This window comes from Gigantopelta aegis, chromosome 12, assembly GCF_016097555.1.
Source record: "Gigantopelta aegis isolate Gae_Host chromosome 12, Gae_host_genome, whole genome shotgun sequence".
Lineage (NCBI taxonomy): Eukaryota > Metazoa > Mollusca > Gastropoda > Neomphalida > Peltospiridae > Gigantopelta > Gigantopelta aegis.
In genome coordinates, this window is record NC_054710.1 from 14,730,673 (window position 1) to 14,747,019 (window position 16,347).

Below are 16,347 nucleotides of genomic sequence, written 5' to 3' on the forward strand. Positions count from 1 at the left end.
TCGAATTCACACGGGTGTGGTCGTGTTGATTTTCTCGAACACCTGGCCCGTGTCATTCATACAACGACCACGTGACTCGCGCAGTTTCCCGTATATGGTATTGATTACTATCCATTGTTCTAGTTTAATGAATGAGCTCTCGACACTTGTATTAAGTGCATACAGTCCGCCGACCCTTCCTCTACGTGGCTGACCTCTGCACTACCTAGCAACTCCGGCCATTGGTGTACCAGTCTTGGTGCACTGGTACCGGCCTCGGTGGCGTCGTGGTTAGGCCATCGGTCAACAGGCTGGTAGGTACTGGGTTCGGATTCCAGTCGAGGCATGGGATTTTTAATCCGGATACCGACTCCAAACCCTGAGCAAGGCTCAATGGGTAGGTGTAAACCACTTGCTCCGACCAGTGATCCATAACTGGTTCAACAAAGGCCATGGTTTGTGCTATCCTGCCTGTGGGAAGCGCAAATAAAAGATCCCTTGCTGCTAATCGGAAAGAGTAGCCCATGAAGTGGCGACAGCGGGTTTCCTCTCAAAATCTGTGTGGTCCTTAACCATATGTCTGACGCTATATAACCGTAAATAAAATGTGTTGAGTGCGTCGTTAAATAAAACATTTCTCTTTTTTTGGTGCATTGGCTGTAATGAGAAATAGCCCAATTGGTGGTGTTGGGGGGTTCCACCACTTGCCCATCCCCTAGACACGGCCCTGAATGTTCAAAATACGATAACATTGCTTGTACATATAAAGTCGATAGTCAATAACATATTATGTTCGAAGTATAATCTATGATTGCACGTGCTGTTGTAGCAGTGTGTAAACCACATGAAATACAAGTATGGTAGGGGTTATAAAGTTCACAGAAAATGTATTACTGGACATTCCATACATTATTGTTATTTGAGAAAACTATTGGTAAATCGAAAATTGCTTCTCCCTACCCATCAAGCATATAACGTTCAATGCATTTGTTAACTCTTTAACACTGAAAACAATTTATTCCCATGACATTCACTGACAAACAACCTATCGATTGAACAAATATAAACGTGTATTACAAAACCCGGACAATCAATACAAAACCATATAAAATACACCTACATACAAAGCTAGAGGTGGGTGTGGGGTTGGGCAGAGGGCCACTCATCCACCAATCGCGGGTATACAATATTCTGGCCACGTGTATGTGTGCAATGTGTCATAACGAACATCACGAGATTAAGACCGCATTCCCATCCCCCCTCACTAAAAGGGAACTAGGCCTTCAGATGAACACTTGCCCGTGTATTAGTAAATAATAAATATATATTATTCATAGACATACAACCTGAGTGTCATAATGTATCAACCTATCTTATAGTTACTTTACAATGTTTTATCCCCAATTTATTTTGGTATCTGTGCATAACATTAATGACATAGCAGGCGCCGATCCAGAAGTGTTTTTAATAGCGGGGCCCCAAAACCCGTTGTTGCTTTTGAATAGGTGGATGGGATAAGGTGGGGGGTTTCTGTTTTTGTTTGTTGTGTATTCTAATATATCTTGTTTGACAAACATAGAGGGGCGAGGGCGTGTCACCTGGACTCACCGCCTGCATCCGCGCCTAAATTGTTTATTAAATGATGTTTCCAAATTGTTTCTTAAATATAGGTCATACTACAGTATATTCCGCTAGGAAGGTGAAAAAGAACCTTAGTTTGAAACACACTATAGAAGAAGGAAATGTTTTATTTAACGACGCACTCAACACATTTTATTTACGGTTATATGGCGTCGGACATATGGTTACGGGCCACACAAATATTGAGAGAAGAAACCCGCTGTCGCCACTTCATGGGCTACTCTTTTCAATTAGCAGCAAGAGATCTTTTACATGCACCTACCCATAGGCAGGATAGTACATACCACTGCCTTTGTTACACCAGTTGTGGAGCACTGGCTGGAACGAGAAATAGCCCATAGGACCCACCGACGGGAATCGATCCTAGATCGATTACGCATCAGGCGAGCGCCACACTATAGAGTGTAGCTTTTGTTAAGGAAATAGCCATAGTTATTTATATGAGAACTAACCTGTATTGACAACATACAGAGATTTTTGTAAGATAAAAATAAGTGCATTTGAGATGATGAATTGTATATAAAACCTGTCGAGGTTTGGGTTTGTTTTTATGCAGATGTAAAGAAAACAAGGATTGAATAGGAATTAAACGTAACATTTGCAAAAAACGTAGGGTCTAAACAATTGAACAGGACTATAGACTGAATGCTCTTACAACTCGATTCTCGTCGTATAACCCACTAGTTTTTAATCTGAGCGCTCTTACAACTCGATTCTCGTCGTATAACTCATTAAATGTTAATCTGAGCGCACCCGTCGTTAGAAGTTGGGGAAGTTGCAACGCAACCGTCGAGTTAGCCAACTTCGTCGTGACAGTTGACAGTCTGAACCTAGCATCACTCACCCGTTAGTTAGAACATATTAATTTCGTTATTTTTGATAACACTTACTGTTAACACATGTATGTGTGATAACAATTTAAAGACATACGACTGGCTGCTCCTATGTGATGACCAGGTCGCCAATGCCATACCATCAAATAAATAAACAACACGATCGAAATTGATAGCTCTGTAACATACAGGTTAACTTGAACTTCACTTGTCTGTGACGCGTAAGTTAACTATAAGCTTCAGAACAGTAAATAAGTTTTAATTTAAATTTACTTAACTGATTTTTTTGAGGCTATATAAGAAACAGAATACTACATTAGTGTCCGTTAGATATAATTTATCTTACAACTCGTTGTTTAAAAAAGTATCCAACTCACCACGACTGGTTTATCTAAGGCCGAGATATGTGCTATCCTGTCTGGGATGGTGAAAAATGTAGCGGGTTTCCTCACTAAGACTATATTAACAAATACCTGACATGTCATAGCCGATGATTAATAGATCAATGTGCTCTAGTGGTGTCGTTAAATAAAACAAACTTTACTTTTCTGCGAGTTGTAAGGAATTCGCGCATGATCATGAACTTTATTTTGCTTCACTTTTTTACGAGTTGTAAGGAAGTCGCGCATGACCATGAACTTTATTTTCCTTAATTTTTTTTACGAGTTGTAAGGAATTCACGCATGACCATGAACTTTATTTTGCTTCACTTTTTTACGAGTTGTAAGGAATTCGCGAATAATCATGAACTTTATTTTGCTTAATTTTGTTTACGAGTTGTAAGGAATTCACGCATGACCATGAACTTTATTTTGCTTCACTTTTTTACGAGTTGTAAGGAATTCGCGAATAATCATGAACTTTATTTTGCTTACGTGATGTTATAAAAGTGAGCTTGTTAGTTTATTAAAACAGTAATTAGATGTTTGTGTTTTGTCAATAATGTTCCGGTTAAATACGTAGATGCTGACGGGTTTGTTCCTGTAGTGTGTATATTAGTGATATGTCAAATATTTGTTATTAGAAAACTCCAAAATTATCAATGTAATGGTGTTTAATGTCAAACATAGGATTATTTACTGACGTAGGAAGCGGGGTAGGGGGTGGGGTGTGGGGTGGGCTGGGGGGGGGCTGTAAAGAGAGCATGTGCCCCCTCTTTGTAGCAGCAGTGATGGATTATATATATATATATATATATATATATATATATATATATATATATATATATATATATATATATATATATAATGTGTGTGTGTGTGTACTCCCCCCATCTTTTGGCGCCTTTCTACGCCCGTTTTATTGTATTAGAGCAGGAATCCTTGTCTACCATGTGATAGGCAGCCATTCCGTATTTTCGCTATATCTCTGACGATAGAGAGCGATCTCAACAGCATAGTACTCGGACTACTACGCTACGATATCATAAGCGTACGACTGGCCTCGGTGGCGTCGAGGTTAAGCCATCGGACATACGGCTGATAGGTACAGGGTTCGCAGCCCGGTATCGGCTCCTGCCCAGAGCGAGTTTTAACGACTCAATGGGTAGGTGTAAGACCACTACACCATCTTCTCTCACTAACCATAACTCACTGTCCTGGACAGACAGCCAGGGTAGCCGAGATGTGTGCCGAGGACAGCGTGCTTGAACCTTAATTGGATATAAGCACGAAAATAAGTTGAAATGAAATTAAAATAAGCGTACGAGACATCCATCGGAGCAAATCCTCAAATTCTGGCAAAGATAAAAAGAGATATTTGGGCAAAATGTGCCAACCTGAGGCCTTTTTACCTTGCATTTCCACCATTCTACCCGCAAAATTAGTTGTAATCGATGTAAAAATGCGTGGTGATTCGTTTGCAGCACCGTGTGAGGCCGGCTTTTATTCTAGGTATAGACTACAAACTGCCATGACAATGTTGGCCAACGTTCTGCTGCTACGACTGTCCAGTTGCTAGTCTAGCAATGTTTTACTCTTCATATTGGATGAAAGGGTCGCACTATCAACTGCCAGCAGAACGTTGGCCAACGTTCTGCTGTCACGAATTCTACAACGGTTCAATTGCTAGTCTGAGCGCTCTTACAACTCGATTCTCGTCGTATAACCCATTAGTTGTTAATCTGAGCGCTCTTACAACTCGATTCTCGCCGTATAACCCACTAGTTGTTAATCTGAGCGCTCTTACAACTCGATTCCCGTCGCATAACCCACTAGTTGTTAATCTGAGCGCTCTTACAACTCGATTCTCGTCGCATAACCCACTGGTTGTTAATCTGAGCGCTATAACACATTAGTTGTTAATCTGAGCGCTTTTACAACTCGATTCTCGTCGTATAACCCATTAGTTGTTAATCTGAGCGTTCTTACAACTCGATTCTCGTCGTATAACCCATTAGTTGTTAATCTGAGCGCTCTTACAACTCGATTATCGTCGTATAACCCACTAGTTGTTAATCTGAGCGCTCTTACAACGCGATTCTCGTCGTATAACCCACTAGTTGTTAATCTGAGCGTTCTTACAACTCGATTCTCGTCGTATAACCCACTAGTTGTTAATATGAGCGCTCTTACAACTCGATTATCGTCGTATAACACACTGGTTGTTAATCTGAGCGCTATAACCCATTAGTTGTTAATCTGAGCGCTTTTACAACTCGATTCTCGTCGTATAACCCATTAGTTGTTAATCTGAGCGCTCTTACAACTCGATTCTCGTCGTATTATCCATTAGTTGTTAATCTGAGCGTTCTTACAACTCGATTCTCGTCGTATAACCCACTAGTTGTTAATATGAGCGCTCTTACAACTCGATTATCGTCGTATAACCCATTAGTTGTTAATCTGAGCGCTCTTACAACTCGATTATCGTCGTATAACCTATTAGTTGTTAATCTGCGCGCTCTTACAACTCGATTATCGTCGTATAACACACTGGTTGTTAATCTGAGCGCTATAACCCATTAGTTGTTAATCTGAGCGCTTTTACAACTCGATTCTCGTCGTATAACCCATTAGTTGTTAATCTGAGCGCTCTTACAACTCGATTCTCGTCGTATTATTCATTAGTTGTTAATCTGAGCGCTCTTACAACTCGATTCTCGTCGTATAACCCATTAGTTGTTAATCTGAGCGCTCTTACAACTCGATTCTCGTCGTATAACCCATTAGTTGTTAATCTGAGCGCTCTTACAACTCGATTCTCGTCGTATAACCTACTAGTTGTTAATCTGAGCGCACCCGTCGCAAGTCAGGAGTTGGTGAAGTTATGACGCAACCGTCGACTTGGCCAACTTTCTGCTGGCAGTTGCTAGTCTGAACCTAGCATTAGATTTAATGTTTGGACCAAAATTGGCATTGAATTGTTTAGTTATGAGGTTTAACTAAAACTGTTCAGTGTACATTTGCAAGACATTCTTCGGCTCAATGTATTTGTTATTCATATTTTATTTATGCAACACCAGGTTTATTACTTTCAGCCAAAGCTAACAGAGCTATATTACATCCCACTCTGGTGTAGGAAGGGGGGGAGGGGGGGGGGGATAAGGGGGCAGGTGCCCCTCCGCTTATCCTGATCCAGTAACAACAGCGATGGTTTATATATGCGTCTGTGTGCCCCTTCCCCCCCCCCCCAACGTTTTGGCACCTTCCTGTGCCATTGTTCCACTTTCGCCTCCCATTGTCCCTGTGCCCCTCCCCACCAATTTGTAAACAAAACTATATTTGCGAGATCTTGCGTGAGTTCACGGCTAGCGTCCACGAGCAACTGGCACATACGCAGTGGAATGTGAAATACCTCTATTAACGTGACCTCGTGTGTAATTTGCCGTTTTTAATAAACACCCATTTCCAGTTCAAACATTTGTCTTGTTTATTTGTTTACTAATCTTTTCAGTCTTCTGCGCTTATTGATGTTGAAGATCGGCATGAAAGCTATTTCATCTAGATTAACAAATACACAATGAGATGTTTATGAAGCTGCTGAGCAGTATATCGAGTGGCTAAAAGTTGTTTTATTCAAACGGTTACAGTTTAATGTTTCATGCACTCGGGCTACAGGACATTATTGGACATTTGATCTAAAACCATTAACTGGATAATTAACATCTACTGCATTCGACTCTCCATGTTTGTTTAATTTTAATTTAATTTCATACGCGTCTCAAAGGTGCAAAGCCGGTGTCACATATAATTTGAAACACCCCCCCCCCCCCACCCCACCCCAGTCAGATTATAAGTAGAATAAGCTCTCCGCAGTGCATATTACAAGTGTGTACATGTAATATATACTTTGTCAAAAAAGAAACGCATAGGTGATAGGGAAAGAAGAAAAGTGTTTGATTTTACAAAATATAGGTTTTTTTGTACAGTGTTGCTGAATTACCATGTTTGTGAATGTCCCTGGAATGGGACAGCATGCCCAAATGCACCCTAAAACAAATTTAACGCACGTTGTGGCACTTTGTGCGACAATTGCAGGAAATCGGCGTGAAATGGTCAGATTTTGGCGAATGCACGTGAAACTCGGGGAAAATATTGGGGTAGTGATGGGTATTTAAAGCTGCAATGCTCGCAATGATGCCTCATTTCCATTTCGACGTAAACGAGTTACAAGATGCCAAGACTAAGCCTGTCGAATCGAAACATTGCAATAGGCCGCCTCCAGTTAGGTGCATCGCAGTCAGCAGTCGCACGCCACACGGATGTCCATCAGAGCAAGCACCATTTCACGTTTCTGGGACAGGTACCAGCAGTTTCAATCAGCAGAAGACCGACCCAAAAGTGGAAGACCTCGCATAACAACTGCAACACAAGATCGCTACATCCAGGTTCAGCACTTGCGTCACCGAACTGCCACAGCAACGAACACTGCTGGACGCATACCTGGTTTGAGAAGGGTGTCTGCACAAACCATTCGGAAACGACTTCGAGAAGCTGGTTTACGGTCTAGGAGACTTTATGTTGGTCCCGTCCTGCGACATCAACATCGACATTTACGTTTTCGCTGGTGCACGAATGTACAGGGGTGGAACTTGCGGCGAGTATGGTTCAGCGACAAGTCACGTTTCCTTCTACAGCGACGTGATGGACGACAACGTGTTTACAGACGCAGCAATGAACGTTTGCCAACAACTGCGTCCCTCCAAGTTGACAGATTCAGTGGAGGGAGTGTCATGATGTGGGGAGCCATCTCATACACAGGCAGAAGTGAACTTGTGTTCGTACATGGCAACCTTAAAGCCGTACGCTACCGGGATGAAATTCTTCGCCGTCACATGCTTCCCATTTTGGATCGATAGAGAGAACTCTTTTAGCATGTCAATGCCAGGCCGCATACGGCACGTGTAACAATGGATCAAGATCGCCATTGAGCATTTATGTGACGAACTGGAGAGACGTGTACGCCAGCGTGACCCGGAGCCTCAGACGCCTCCGCAACTGTCACATGCAAGAAGAATGGGCTAGGATTCCTCGTGCCCGGATTCAGAGACTCATTCAGTCTATGCCAAGGAGATGTTGTGCAGTGATTGCTGCTGCTGGTGGTCACACAAGCTACTGATTTCAGTGCCCTCGTGCGACGTGGTTTGCTGAGGAAAACGACTCCACTGCCGTCAGTCCATGGCAAGGACATTGACACATGTTCATGTCATATTTCACTGTGAAACGATCATAAATAAGGAAATTATGCCACATTGTATTAAACAGATAATTCCATGAATATTTCGCCTATGTGTTTCTTTTTTGACAGAGTATACATTACCCCAGTCTGTATTGCACGTAGGCTGTAATAATTTTTTAAGAACTCACATAATTATATTTTTGAAGTGTTTTGGATGTTTGTATGGCACTTCTCAGCGGCGAATTTAGACGAGGGTATTGGGTGTATGAATCATGGCCGGACCCAATGGGGATAAAACTTTCCGATGCCGCCTTTGCAAATTTGCAGAATTAAAATAATGACTCATCATGTGTGGTGATCGGATGGATCCCAGAATCTCTTCATCGTCTAGGATCGATCCTCGTTGGTGGGCCCAATCGGCTATTTCTCGTTTTCGCCAGCCCATATCGACTGGTAAATCAAAGGCCATAGTATTTGCTATCGTGTCTGTGGGATGGTGCATATAAAAACAAATCTCTTGCTACTAATGGGAAACAATGTAGCGGGTTTCCTACATCTAAGACTCTACCAAGTGTTTGACATCCTATATTCTAGATTCTCGGAGGAAGATCACAAAGAAATATATCCAGTGTGCTCTAATGGTGTCGTTAAACAAAAAAAATTAAAAAGAAAATTAAAAAACAAAACAACGTTGAACAAGTCTAGGAGAAGTATGTTCCGTGTGTGGTAGCAAATAGATCTAGATACAGATAACCTATAATCAAATGTCGGTCCATTTCGGTCCGTGTCGGTCCATTTCGATCCATTTCGATCAGTTTGGTCAATTTTGGTCCTTTTCGGTCCGTTTCGGTCCTTTTCGGTCCATTTCGATCAGTTTGGTCAATTTTGGTCCTTTTCGGTCCGTGTCGGTCATTTTCGGTCCATTTAGGTCAGTTTGGTCAATTTTGGTCCTTTTCGGTCCGTGTCGGTCCTTTTCGGTCCAGTTTGGTCAATTTTGGTCCTTTTCGGTCCGTGTCGGTCCTTTTCGGTCCATTTCGATCCTTTTCATTACTATACACATAACCTGGAATCCCCATTAATTTGTGCACATCTCTTAAATCTAGATACTCCATGTTCATTACTATACATATAATCTACACTATTCATTCATTATTATACACATAATCTAAACTCCACATTCATCATTATACATATAACCTACCCTTCAACATTCATCATTATACATATAACCTATACTTCAACATTCATCATTATACATATAACCTACTCTTCATCACCTATCATTATACATATAGCCTACCCTTCAACATTCATCATTATACGTATAACCTACCCTTCAACATTCATCATTATACGTATAACCTACTCTTCAACATTCATCATTATACGTATAACCTACACTTCAGCATTCATCATTATACATATAACCTACACTTCAACATTCATCATTATACGTATAACCTACTCTTCAACATTCATCATTATACATATAACCTACCCTTCAACATTCATCATTATACGTATAACCTACACTTCAACATTCATCATTATACATATAGCCTACCCTTCAACATTCATCATTATACGTATAACCTACCCTTCAACATTCATCATTATACGTATAACCTACACTTCAACATTCATCATTATACGTATAACCTACCCTTCAACATTCATCATTATACGTATAACCTACACTTCAACATTCATCATTATACGTATAACCTACCCTTCAACATTCATCATTATACGTATAACCTACTCTTCAACATTCATCATTATACGTATAACGTACCCTTCAGCATTCATCATTATACGTATAACCTACTCTTCAACATTCATCATTATACATATAACCTACCCTTCAACATTCATCTTTATACGTATAACCTACCCTTCAACATTCATCATTATACATATAACCTACCCTTCAAAATTCATCTTTATACGTATAACCTACCCTTCAACATTCATCATTATACATATAACCTACTCTCAACATTCATCATTATACATATAACCTACCCTTCAACATTCATCATTATACATATAACCTACCCTTCAACATTCATCATTATACATATAACCTACCCTTCAACATTCATCATTATACGGGGGCGGAAGGTAGCGTCATTTGTGCATTAATTCAGGGTTGTTGGGTTGTTGTTGTTTTTTTGGCGCAGTGGTAAAGCGCTCGTTTGATGCGCGGTCCCCGTCGTTGGGCCCACTGGGCTATTTCTCATTCCAGCCAGTGCACCACAGCTGGTATATCAAAGGCTGTACTCTCCTGTCTGTGGGATGGTGAATATAAAAGGTCACTTGCTGCTAATTGAAAAGAATAGCCCATGAAGTGGTTTCCTCTATCAATAGCTGTGCAGTCCTTAACCTTATGTCCGACACCATAGAACCGTAAATAAAATGTGTTGAGTGCGTCGTTAAATAAAACATTTCCTTCCTTCATTACTATACATACAATCTGCGCTCCCCGTTCATTACTATACATATAATCTGCGCTCCCCGTTCATTACTATACATACAATCTGCGCTCCCCGTTCATTACTATACATACAATCTGCGCTCCCCGTTCATTACTATACATACAATCTGCGCTCCCCGTTCATTACTATACATACAATCTGCGCTCCCCGTTCATTACTATACATATAATCTGCGCTCCCCGTTCATTACTATACATATAATCTGCGCTCCCCGTTCATTACTATACATATAATCTGCGCTCCCCGTTCATTACTATACATACAATCTGCGCTCCCCGTTCATTACTATACATACAATCTGCGCTCCCCGTTCATTACTATACATACAATCTGCGCTCCCCGTTCATTACTATACATACAATCTGCGCTCCCCGTTCATTACTATACATATAATCTGCGCTCCCCGTTCATTACTATACATACAATCTGCGCTCCCCGTTCATTACTATACATACAATCTGCGCTCCCCGTTCATTACTATACATATAATCTGCGCTCCCCGTTCATTACTATACATATAATCTGCGCTCCCCGTTCATTACTATACATACAATCTGCGCTCCCCGTTCATTACTATACATACAATCTGCGCTCCCCGTTCATTACTATACATATAATCTGCGCTCCCCGTTCATTACTATACATACAATCTGCGCTCCCCGTTCATTACTATACATACAATCTGCGCTCCCCGTTCATTACTATACATACAATCTGCGCTCCCCGTTCATTACTATACATATAATCTGCGCTCCCCGTTCATTACTATACATATAATCTGCGCTCCCCGTTCATTACTATACATATAATCTGCGCTCCCCGTTCATTACTATACATATAATCTGCGCTCCCCGTTCATTACTATACATACAATCTGCGCTCCCCGTTCATTACTATACATACAATCTGCGCTCCCCGTTCATTACTATACATATAATCTGCGCTCCCCGTTCATTACTATACATACAATCTGTGCTCCCCGTTCATTACTATACATACAATCTGTGCTCCCCGTTCATTACTATACATATAATCTGCGCTCCCCGTTCATTACTATACATATAATCTGTGCTCCCCGTTCATTACTATACATATAATCTGTGCTCCCCGTTCATTACTATACATATAATCTGCGCTCCCCGTTCATTACTATACATATAATCTGCGCTCCCCGTTCATTACTATACATACAATCTGTGCTCCCCGTTCATTACTATACATACAATCTGCGCTCCCCGTTCATTACTATACATACAATCTGTGCTCCCCGTTCATTACTATACATATAATCTGTGCTCCCCGTTCATTACTATACATACAATCTGTGCTCCCCGTTCATTACTATACATACAATCTGCGCTCCCCGTTCATTACTATACATACAATCTGCGCTCCCCGTTCATTATTATACATACAATCTGCGCTCCTCGTTCATTACTATACATACAATCTGCGCTCCCCGTTCATTACTATACATACAATCTGCGCTCCCCGTTCATTACTATACATACAATCTGCACTCCCCGTTCATTACTATACATACAATCTGCGCTCCCCGTTCATTACTATACATACAATCTGCGCTCCCCGTTCATTACTATACATACAATCTGTGCTCCCCGTTCATTACTATACATACAATCTGCGCTCCCCGTTCATTACTATACATACAATCTGCGCTCCCCGTTCATTACTATACATACAATCTGCGCTCCCCGTTCATTACTATACATACAATCTGCGCTCCCCGTTCATTACTATACATACAATCTGCGCTCCCCGTTCATTACTATACATATAATCTGCGCTCCCCGTTCATTATTATACATATAATCTGTGCTCCCCGTTCATTACTATACATATAATCTGTGCTCCCCGTTCATTACTATACATACAATCTGCGCTCCCCGTTCATTACTATACATACAATCTGCGCTCCCCGTTCATTACTATACATATAATCTGTGCTCCCCGTTCATTACTATACATATAATCTGTGCTCCCCGTTCATTACTATACATATAATCTGTGCTCCCCGTTCATTACTATACATACAATCTGTGCTCCCCGTTCATTACTATACATACAATCTGTGCTCCCCGTTCATTACTATACATATAATCTGCGCTCCCCGTTCATTACTATACATACAATCTGCGCTCCCCGTTCATTACTATATATATAATCTGTGCTCCCCGTTCATTACTATACATACAATCTGTGCTCCTCATTCATTACTATATATATATATATATACTATGCATTCCCCAATCACTATTATACATATAATCTATACTCCCCATGTATTACTATATATATAACCTACACTTCCCATTCATTACTATACATATAATCTGCACTCCTCATTCATAATACATATAATGTGCATAAAATATGCACACACACACACACACACACACACACACACACACACACACACACACACACACACACACACACACACCATTCATTATTATACATATAACCTACGCTTCCCATTTATTACTATTCATATAACCTACACTTCCCATTCATTACTATGCATATAATCTGCACTCCCCATTCATAATACATATAATCTGCACAACCCCATTCATTATTAGGCATACAATCTGTACTCCCCATTCATTATTATACATATAATATACATTCCCCATTAATTTCTATACAAATATAATATGCACTCCCCATTTATTACTATCACGCAATCCCCATACTTGAATGTCACTTTGTTATACTTGACGATTACCAAGTAAAATTCATGTATTTTAATAGTTTGAAATTGTTTAGTTTGTTTTACCAATAATTTAAGTTATTACGATGTCGACTGCTAACGCCAGGTGCACTGAAACGTATCCACACAAATTGTTCTCTTCTCGCGTCAAAACATAAATATACATTTCTCGGAGGAAGGTCACAAAGAAATATAACTGACAGTGGTATGGACAACTATATATTATTGAGTGGAAAGTTATAACATAGTACAATTTGAAATTAAACTTTGTGTCTGATGACTGGTTGGCATTCAAGACGTATAACGACAATAGGTAAAAATGAAGTATATTTTGTAACATGATTTAATGTTCAAATAATTTTAAAATTGCAAATTTATAGTATATCTGCATTGAAATTGTACAAAAATAATATTTTTTCATTAAACGAGTCCACAAAATTAAGTAAACTTAGTTTTTTTTTTTTTTATAGAATTACTCACAACGGAGCGAGAAAATCTTTCCGAGGTGACTTAATAAAAAACAATATACGAGATTCTGTCAAGGGAGCTAACTGTATACTGCTACTTCCAGTAATAGTAGTAGTATACAGTTAGCTCCCTTGTGTACATTTGTTGGCGTCGTGGTTAAGCCATCGGACAAAAGACTGGTATGTACAGGGTTCGCAGCCCGGTAGCGGCTCCCACCCAGAGCGAGTTTTAATGACTCAATGGGTAGGTGTAAGACTACTAAGCCCTCCTCCCTCTCACTAACCACTAACAACAAACCCTGTTTTGGACAGACAGCTGAGGTGTGCGCCCAGGACAGCGTGCTTGAACCTTAATTGGATATAAGCACAGAAATAAGTTGAAATGAATGAATGCATGTTGGTTTTGCACAGATCCGTGTTTGAAGGCTAATTATTTGGAATAGGAAGTAAATTCTTAAGCTTAGTGATAGCCAAGGAGATATTTTTGAAAATGACAAGTGTTTTTACACCAGCAGTGCAAACTGTTTAGCTGTAATGATGCTTTGTATTCATACACCGGGCTTTTCTTGTGACAAAAGTGGGGCGTTATCAATTTGGATAATTTTCAAAAAAGCATACAGTTTTGGGACATTATGATGAAAGTAACATTTTCAAATTGTGGAGAGGGTGCGCACCTTCAGCACCCTCGAGGGAAGTTCTTACGATTGAATTAAAATATTTGTTTCGTTTAACGACATCACTAGATAGAGCCGTACATGGATCAAAATCCTAGGGGGCACTATTTTTTACAAACAAATGAAACACTATACAATTTGTGTATGCTATTTTTTTGGAGTAAAAAAAAAAGAGGTGAGATTCTCGGGGGGGGGGGGGGCAACTGCCACCCCACCCCACCCCACCCCACCCCACCCCTGGAGGGAACAGCCCTGCTAGAGCACATTCATGTATTAATCATCGGCTATTGGATATCACACATTTGGTCGTTTTGACTATATAACTGAAGGTATGATCTTCACACGTCACAAGAAAAATGAACAGTTTGGTTATTATGCAACTTTGAGACTCGCTTTAAGTGAATGTGTATTAAAGAGGTTTATGCTAGTTCCAGACGGTCAACGATAACGACAGAGTTGGTCAACTTGACAGTTGCGTTGCAATTTCCCCCACACCCGAACAACGACGAGTGCGCTCAGATTAAAGACTAATCGGTCGTAGGAGTTGTATACAAGTTTAAATTTGTATCTTTTCATTTGTGCCTTTTGTGATCCATTTGCTTATGTGTCGCCCTCAAATTTATTTTGTCTTTTGTACCGATTATAAAAGGAGAAGACATTAACTAAACATGATAAGACGTTATTTTATTAATAGAAAAACAAATGTCATTTCAGGGTATATTGGCAAACTAATGACGATGTTGTACAACATAGCAGTGCCAAATCCAGCAGAATTGTCTTCGGCACTGGATGGAATAAATATTCCCAGTTTTTTTATCTTTGGTTTATGAACGACCAGATATCCAGGAAGCTGTAGCTTCACACTTTTGTAGAGTCAAACCAACATGGACAAGAACTGAAAACCTCTCTACATTTCTGACACAGCCTATAGGTAATGTGTCTGTATGTTCTGAAAAGTACAAAACAAGATGTGGTTTTTGAAACAAACGATTTAAAACGATGACGAAATACACATACATGTACCGACTGCATTGATGACTAGATTTTCGAACTGCGCGAGCACGACATTCTGAAAATAGTGCCGGTCAATACTTCCTAGAAATGGCTTATTTACAATGAAAGTATGTTGCTGGTTTGTTTTGAATAGATGGTTTTGTTAAATATACTCAAAGGCAAAACGTTATTGTGACATGGATTGTTTAGAGTAATAAATTTGTAAACAAGAGAAAATGTGCATGACGTTTCATTCACGGCAGTACAAACTTATCATCAAGTATCTTTGTCTTTTGAGTGTCACAATAACTTTTGCCTTTTAGTATACTTGTGGGATGTCATTTGAGTTTTGTAGATCTATATGAAACAAATGTGAAAAACGTAATCTTTACCTGACCATCTCAAAATTTATAGATTTGACAATCACGATGACGATCACGTACCAAGTGTCCTTAATAATGCCTTTTTTAAATTATATATATATATATATATATATATATATATATATATATATATATATATATATATATATATAATTTGAAGTGCATATTATACTAAGGTTAAACAATAATATATTGTTCTATATACTGACGGACTAGTAAACATTTTGGCGGGCTAGTAAATTTTAGTTGGTTCTATTCGTGCGGGCTTGTAAAATATTTTCCATTCCTGCACCCCTGCAAAACCCAGAAAATACATACAGAAATAGAAATAGAAATATATAAACTAACAGGCAAAAGAAACTTATCACTTTTAAAATAAGTTTATCTGAATTACAAATACTGCAATAAGTTTGAAAGTAATGAGGAAACATTCGCCAAAACACCCTGTGTTTCCGAAAAGTCACTGTTTCCGGATTTAGTGAATTTCATACAATCATGAAAAATGTGAAAAACAGCATAATTTGAA